The following is an 8,541-nucleotide window of genomic DNA, read 5'->3' as shown; positions in this document are numbered from 1 at the left end:
CGAATAATTCAAATAATTTATTTGTTTGCTGGTATTCATATTCGATTCGTATTCGTTTAAAATTTGGATTATTCAATTCGTATTCGTATTATATCCCATATTCGAAATTCGATTCTATTCGTATTTGAAACTCGAATTCGAATCGAATTCGAATTGATTCAAGTTCACCTATGTCAAAAACTTCAAAAACCATAATCATTGATGTAAAACACATAAATACAAGTTTAAAGTAGCTACAATACCACATGATAATAAGTTCAAAGTTAAGTATTAACAAAATTAAGAAATATCAGTATGGTTATTGGGATTAATTATGATGTTTTGGACATTTATTATTTACGGATATGACCAAAATTAATAAATTAAATATATATTAATATATTATATAATTTGAATTCGAATTTCGAATCAAATAGAATAAAAAATAATGAATTCGTATTCGATTACTATACTCAAATATGAATCGAATTCGAATATTTTTTAAATTGAATTCGAATCTTCGTATTCGAATTCGAATCGAGTCGAATTTGGAGTGTTTCGAATTCGAATCAAATTTTGAACACCCCTATAATCTGTTGTAAGTTGAAACAAAATACAATCATAAAACTAATAAGTTTGTACCCTGATAGGATCTATTACATCTCTTTTCAACAGTAAAAAAATTCTTCTACACTCTTTAGCAAGGTGCTTTCTTCAATCCTAGGACACCAACAACGCTCCATCTCCTTACTTTGCCTTTCTTTTTATTCTATAATTCAACCTTGTGCTTGGTCGCCATCTTTAAGAATAAGGTTTTCGCAAATAGCAAAACCCGAAGCTTATAAACCTCCAATCTTTTCAATTCTCAGTTTAGCCATATTAGTTGTATGTCCGTAGATTTTCCTTCAAGATCATGAAATTACGCACCCCACAAAGAGCCACACACGGTCAGACCATGTGAAAAGTTTCAGTGATGTAACATTCTCATTATATAACCTGAAAAAAATATATACGGCAAAAATCATGCACACAAAAGTGCAGCATCCTCCTCCTAGAAGATAGAAAACATGACCTGTTATCTAACTCACTAATTTTATCCTTGACAATAAATAAAACAAAAAACATATGTTTTTTCTCTAAGAAACATATGTTTATTTCTTAATCATCCAAGATTACAATACAAAGTTAAATAGAAGAAATAAACCAAATAAGGAAAACACAATACTAGCCACAATTAACGGATGAGAAATAGGAATGATATTCTTTCCCACAATATTCCCCCTCAAGTTGGCGCGTGAAGATTACGAACGCCCAACTTGTCAAGTAATGTCTGCAACTGTCTCGAACCAAGAGCCTTGGTGAATAAATCTGTTACCTGTTGTTTGGTGTTGATGTGAAGCGGCTCAATTTCTTTCGATTCAACTCGCTCACGAACAAAATAGCAATCCATCTCAACATGCTTAGTTCGTTCGTGGAAGACGGGATTGTTTGCAATGTGCTTAACGGCAAGATTGTCACATAATAGGGTCGTTGGGGCCGTTTGAACAATGTCAAGGTCCTTGAGAACCCACCTCATCCAAAGAATTTCACTAACGGTAGTAGCCATAGCCCTGTATTCGGCTTCGGTAGATGATCGAGACACGACTGACTGTTTCTTCGATTTCCATGACACAGGTGAGCCTCCAAGTAAAAGAAGGTATCCAGTTCTCGACCTTCTTGTGATGGGACATCCAAGCCAGTCAGAATCGGTGTAAGCAACGAGGTTGTTTCCCCCTTTCTTGAGAAGTAAGATACCCTGACCGGCCGTGGCTTTCAGGTAACAAAGAACTCGAGTCGTGGCTTCCATATGGCTGTGGCGGGGTCAGCAACAAACTGACTCAGTATGCTGAAAGAGTGTTCAATGTCAGGGCGAGTGGCTTGGAGATAAAGTAATCTCCCAATCAACTGCCGATAATGACTTGCATTTACGCGCTCTTCCTCTTCTCCGGTTCCTAACTTCAGATTTTGTTCCATGGGCATTGGGCTTGGGCGGCAACCGAGCATGCCGGCATCTTCAAGGATATCGAGAGTATACTTCCTTTGGCTAAGAAGCATGCCTTCTTCTGTTCGAGCAACTTCGATCCCCAAGAAATATTTGAGATTTCCAAGGTCTTTAATGCTAAACCGTTTATCTAGAGAAGCTTTTGTTTCGTTCATCTTGTTGATATCGTTTCCAACCATAATTACGTCGTCAACATAGATTAACACGACAAATATAAAGAGTGAGTGATCAGCTTTAGATTGTTTAAAACCATCTTCAAGCAAGGAACCGGTGAACTTATGATACCAATTTCTTGAGGCGTGCTTGAGGCCGTACAAGGACTTTCTTAGACGACAAACCCTTTTCTTTCTCGAATCCTTGAGGAATCTTCATATAAACTTCCTCATGTAAGTCCCCATGGAGGAACGCATTGTTCACATAAAGTTGATGAACGAGCCAATTCTTCTTAACTGCTACCGCCAAGATGGTTCGGACCGTAACCAACTTGGCAACAGGGGCGAAAGTATCATGAAAATTGACACCTTCCATTTGTGTAAAGCCCTTCGCAACCAAAAGAGCCTTGTATCTCTCAACCTCCCCATTTGGCTTGTACTTAATCTTATACACCCACTTAGAATCAATAGCCTTCTTTCCTTTGGGCAAGTCTTCGAGGGTCCACGTTCCATTCATCTCGAGAGCTTTAATCTCTCATTTCATATCCATCCTCCAGTTTTCATTTTGCACGGCTTGGTGAAAGGTTTTAGGCTCATCGTTGTTATCGATGGCCGACAAATAAACTTTGGGAGATTTAGAAAATTTATCATAAGTAACATAGTAAGACATGGGATGTACCGTAGAGGATCGTTGATCGGAGGCGGATGGTGCGTGGTCAAGGGACGGCGGTAGTGTAACATCATAACCATCGAGACGTTCGACCTTGCCCTTTCTCTTTTCTCTCTCAAAACGGGTTCAACATCACTCTGTTGAGCTTGTGTTTCAACATTTACCGATTCTGGTTCGGCACTTAGGGGATCCGGTTCAGTGTTTGAATTTTCTGGTTTAATGTCATGATGCATAGGTTCGGAGTGGTCGGCCTCATTGTCTTCGGACTCCGAGTCCAAGACCTCAACTTCCCCTTGTCTTGGATTTATAACTTCTTCATTATTGTTCATATCTTCTGCAGCGTGCCTGAACGTATTTTGGTCCCCATAATACCAAGGTGGGAAACTAAAAATCCCATCTTCTTTGTTCAAACAGTGAGTTTTGTCATTCTTAAAAGGAAATATGTTTTCAATGAACTTTACATCCCTTGAGATGATGAACTTATTTTTCTGTGTATCAAAAACCTTATAACCCTTCGTTCCAACGGGATAGCCGAGAAACACCCCCGGCTTCCCCCTTTCTTCAAGCTTATCACCGCCTGTGTCCGTGTTCCTGTAATAGGCTAGACAACCGAAAACCCTTAAGATATCAAAGTTTGGTTTTTCTTTATGGGCCATTTCATACGGGGTCTTGTCGTTTATGGTTTTTGAGGGCAGCGGTTGATCACATGCGCATCGGTCAGTATACATTCCCCCATAACATCTTTGGTAAATTGGCCTCAAATCTAAGCGAACGAGCTGTTTCGAGGAGGTGTCTATGCTTTCTTTCCACTACACCGTTCTGTTGGGGTGTATGTGGGCAAGTGGTCTCGAGGAGAATACCGCATTCGGCATAGAACTTTGTCATACGGTTGGAAGTAAATTCTCCACCGTTGTCACACCGAATGCGTTTTATGGGTTTGGAGAATTGAGTTTTGACAAATTGATGGAAGTATATAAGCCAATCACTTGCCTCGCTTTTATGTTTTAATAGAAAAACCCAAACCTCCCTCATATAGTTGTCGACAATACTGAGAAAATACCTTGCTTGGGTAAGCGATGGCGTCCTATATTTCCCCCATATATCACAATGTAAAAGCTCAAAACAATCTTCAGTTTTAATAGAAATAGCAGGAAAGGGAAATCTTCAATGTTTAGCCTTAACACAAGAATCGCAAAAAAAACATATTAGCCTTTGAAGGAAAATCAATAAAATCAAAACGCGAAAGCTTGTCTCGTGAAGCATGACCCAAAGGCCTGTGCCAAACATCTAAGGTCACCATCATAGCCTCCCTTTCACTACCCGCCATGTCCACTTTGTAAAGACCATCTTTGCACTCACCCGCTCCAATCAACCTCCTCGTGCTCAAATCCTGCATGACACAAAAGGTAGGGAAGAAGGTTACGACACATTATAAGTTATTTGACAAGCGGCTTATGGATAAAAGGTTGCATGTAAATTTGGGAACATGCAAAACATCCTTTATTTTTAAACCATTTGGTAAGGTGCAAGTTCCATTCCCTTCGACGGGAATTAAAGACCCATTAGGGATGGAAACGGGCAACTCATTAGATGCCTTGTTTTGAATGTCAAGCCATTATTTTCTGTGTGTTATATGAACAGAGGCACCCGAGTCAACGAGCCATTTATCTTCACGTCTAACATTACCTGCAAAGTTGTCAGTCAAGGATGTGTGGGCTGAAACTTTAACACCGAACATGTTTAGTGTCACACCCTCAAAATCCACTAACGGAGTTTAACCGTCAGTGGGTGTGAACTAACAGGATCGGAATCATTAGTTATAATAAAACCCCATGTTTAAAGTTTTCAAACCTACAAGACATTAAGTCTTAAATAAAATGCGGAAGCGTAAATTGTAAACCAAAACGTTTGCGCCACACAGGATGACTTAAAAACCTAAGTTATTAAGATAAAAATTAAAAGAATGCATGTTCCTATACCGCGCGCCCGCCTCGGCTACCTGAGAATAACATACTAAAAGTGTCAGCACAGGGTTGGTGAGTTCACAAGTTTATATAATTAAAGCGTTTGCGTTTGCGTTTACGTTTTGCGTTACCAGATAGTGTTAAGTCAATTATATATCAATAGGTAGCTAACCTATAAAGCATGTATTACTAAGTGTTCGACACCGAAGCTGACTGTTTATCAATTGCCTTGCCACCATGTCAACCACGACCATGGTAATGTGTTAGCCAAGATTACACCCACTCGACCTACAGTCGAGTTTAGAGTTGGGTGGGGTTTGTCCAACCCAGTAGTACTACTCAACAGTGACTCGCTATTATCCAAATATTAACCGGTTCGATGTTATGAAGGACTTTGGTTGGTTTGTTTGCCACTTAGCCTTACAAGTGATATATAAAAACTAAACAAAATCTACAGCGTTGGAGTATGTTATCTCCCCAAATAAAAGCGTTCAAAAAGAGTAAAAAGGGGACGTGAAACTCACTGTTTTCGAAGAAAATAAAAAAGAATCCGAGAGATGTGTGTACCACAGAAAATCCTCAATAGTGCTCTACCAAAAAAAATGAGATTTCTAAGTATTTAAACTACAAGTGAGTCCCTAGACTCGACACATACAACTTATGCATGAGATGCGTTTCGTGTTCCATTTGTGAAATAAGTGCGACTCGACAAACACGTTGGTGATACGTTACATGTGTGAACAACTACTTAAGTGTCAAGTATTAACATTGTACATTACTAGCAATTATCCCCCACAAGGGCAATTTGGTCAAAACATAGCAACCATCGATCAGTTATGAACTTTTCATGACAATTCAAGTAATACAGCAGCTAAATTGTCCAAGCAGATTTTCACTCGATAAGATTACTCTTATTAATAAATCCTAACATGTCAAATAAATCACCAAAAATCATAGCAGAAGTACACGTGGGTTAGGTTTTAAAAATATTTTTATTATATTTTTATCATAAATGGTGTTATCACAATGATCAAAACATCACAGAAAACACACAGCAATCGTTATCATGCGCAACAGAATGTTATTTGTTATTCCTGTTAAATGACAAATCCAATTAATGCAAGATCATTTGGGTTAGATTCCTAACTCAAAATATTAACTTCCAAAAGTGGAACTAACCCATTTGGTCTTGTATTTTATGAGATATCTTAGTCGCAAAAGAGCTTAACAGCAGGCTTCCCTAATCAGACTTGCACAACAGATTTGTAAAATAATAAATTCTAACTTTTATACGTCCAAAAATTACAAACTCGGACTTTTCAGAAACTAGATTCGACCTAGTATATTATAGAATTAACAATCACATCAAAGCATGTAATTAACATCGAGTTACAGTCGTTTAAACACGAATTCAATAATCTGTCCAGCATCAGTTTTTTATCAAAACTCAACATATCATTAACCTATGAACTATAACTCATACATATAACCCTGTAGATGCATAATTCACCAACCATGCATCTCAATTATCACTTTACATACATAATTAGGGTTTTACTTCAAAGTTCAATTTCAAGAAACATGTAATTAACAATCAATAACAACATAACTAGTTATCAATTCACTAGCAATCATCAACAAACACATAATTAAACCCTAACTCATCTTAAATCATCATTTTCAAGACTTAGGGTTTTGATTAACACCTTCAATGGCCTAAGTAAACACATGGAATTATTAAAGAAGATGTTAATTACCTATCTAGCACCTTGAATCCTTCAAAACAAGCTTGAAAAGAGATTGTATGTGTGTGTGTGTGTAGCTCACGACTGCCAAGAGAGGGAGGGGGAAAAAGATTGATCGTATGTGGGAGGGAGGGGGGTTTGGGTTATGTAATAAACTGATTATAATATTAATTATATTACACTTAATCCCCTAATCTTCTAGTTAATCAATTTCTAGCACAAGTTAGTTTATTTTCCACATGAATTAACATTATGCAAGTAAACACCAAGTAGCACATAAACGTAACACATAATTATCAACTTCTTTATGATACTTATCGTTTGTTCACCAACGGTTTGAGACGACTCGTGTGTGTTTTGGTGAAATTCCGAAAGACTTCTTGTTCATGCGTCATCTAACCCCTAGTTTAAATGTAATGAGATATGCGTTACAGTTCGTGTGATCTTAAGTTTGAATTAACGGAGTTCGGATTAACGGAGTTAACCTGAAATTGACGAGTGTCACATCATTTCCATGTTGAAAGAATTTTCGTCCCGAAAATTTGAGGCAAGTAGCGATGGGTGTCTGAAAAAGGCAAAAATCATCATCTCCTAGTAGAAGGAAATTTCGTCGCGAAATTTAATTCATACCTCCGGTGTGTTCTGATGGTTTGTCGGCTTTCGCGGTTTTCGGTGTTTAGTCAACCCTTCGAAAAGGGGAGGATACTTTTTCATTATTTGATCCTCGCGTTCCCATGTGAACTCTGGTCCACGTCTCGAGTTCCAACGAACTTTAACGATGGGAGTCTTGGTGTGTTTGAGTGTTTTGGTTTCCTAATCCAAAACTTCTACTGGTTCTTCGATGAAGCGTAACTGTTCATCAACTTGCAACTCGCTCAAAGGAACTGCTTGTGTTTTGTTAGAAAGACATTTCTTCAAGTTGGATACATGGAAAACTTTATGTACGCCACTGAGTTCCGTTGGTAAGTACAATCGGTACGCTACCGGATCAATGCGCTCAGTTATCTGGTATGGGCCAAGTATCGTGGGTTGAGTTTTTTCGCTTTCCAAAGCGAACTACACCTTTCCAAGGTGAGACTTTCAGCAAAACCTTGTCATCCACTCAGAATTCCAGAGGCTTCGGCGTAAGTCTTTTGCTGCCATGAGATTCAGGATTTGAACAATCTTTTTTGAGGTTTCTAGCACTAATTCGGGACCAGTGATCCGGCTGTCACCTACTTCTGCCCAGGTAAGAGGCGATCGACACTTTCTTCAGTACAACGCTTCAAACGGTGTTGTTTTAATACTGGCGTGGTAGCTGTTATTATTCGAAAACTCTACCAAGGGCAAGTGGGGTTCCCAGCTTTTTCCTAAATCCAATACGTATGCACGCAACATGTCTTCCTAGGTTGGAATGGTGCGTTCACTTTTCCCATTCGTTTAGGGATGGCATGCTATGGTTATATTGAGGCGGGTGCCTAGTGCGCTCTGTAATGACTTCCAAAAGTGCAAAGTGAAACGAGAATCTTGATCAGATATGATTGAGATAGGCACTCCGTGTCAGCCACTACTTCTTTCATGTAGATGCGATTCACTCTTTCCATCTTGTTTGATTCCTTGATCGCTAGGAAATGCGCAGACTTAGTCAACCGGTCAACGATCACCCAGATGGTATCGTATCCCGTCGGTGTTTTTGGTAATCTCGTGATGAAATCCATGGAAATGTGTTCCCATTTCCACGTTAGGAGTTCCGGTTGTTGTAACAGACCGGATGGTTTCTGATATTCCTCCTTGACTCTTGCACAAGTCAAGCATTTGCTCACATAGGTGGAAATATCGGCTTTCATGTTTGGCCACCAGTAAAGTGCCTTTAGGTCATGGTACATTTTATCTGAGCCGGGGTGAATGGAATATCGTGACTTATGTGTCTCATCCATCACCAGATTTCTCAAGTCTTCGTATCGAGGGACCTAAATCCGGTTTTCAAAATATCGAACCCCGTACGATTTGG

The sequence above is a fragment of the Bidens hawaiensis genome, unplaced genomic scaffold (genome assembly GCF_021521415.1).
Source record: "Bidens hawaiensis isolate Kalapana, Puna unplaced genomic scaffold, B.hawaiensis_p1.1 tig00419751_1, whole genome shotgun sequence".
Lineage (NCBI taxonomy): Eukaryota > Viridiplantae > Streptophyta > Magnoliopsida > Asterales > Asteraceae > Bidens > Bidens hawaiensis.
This window is presented reverse-complemented; position numbering follows the sequence as displayed.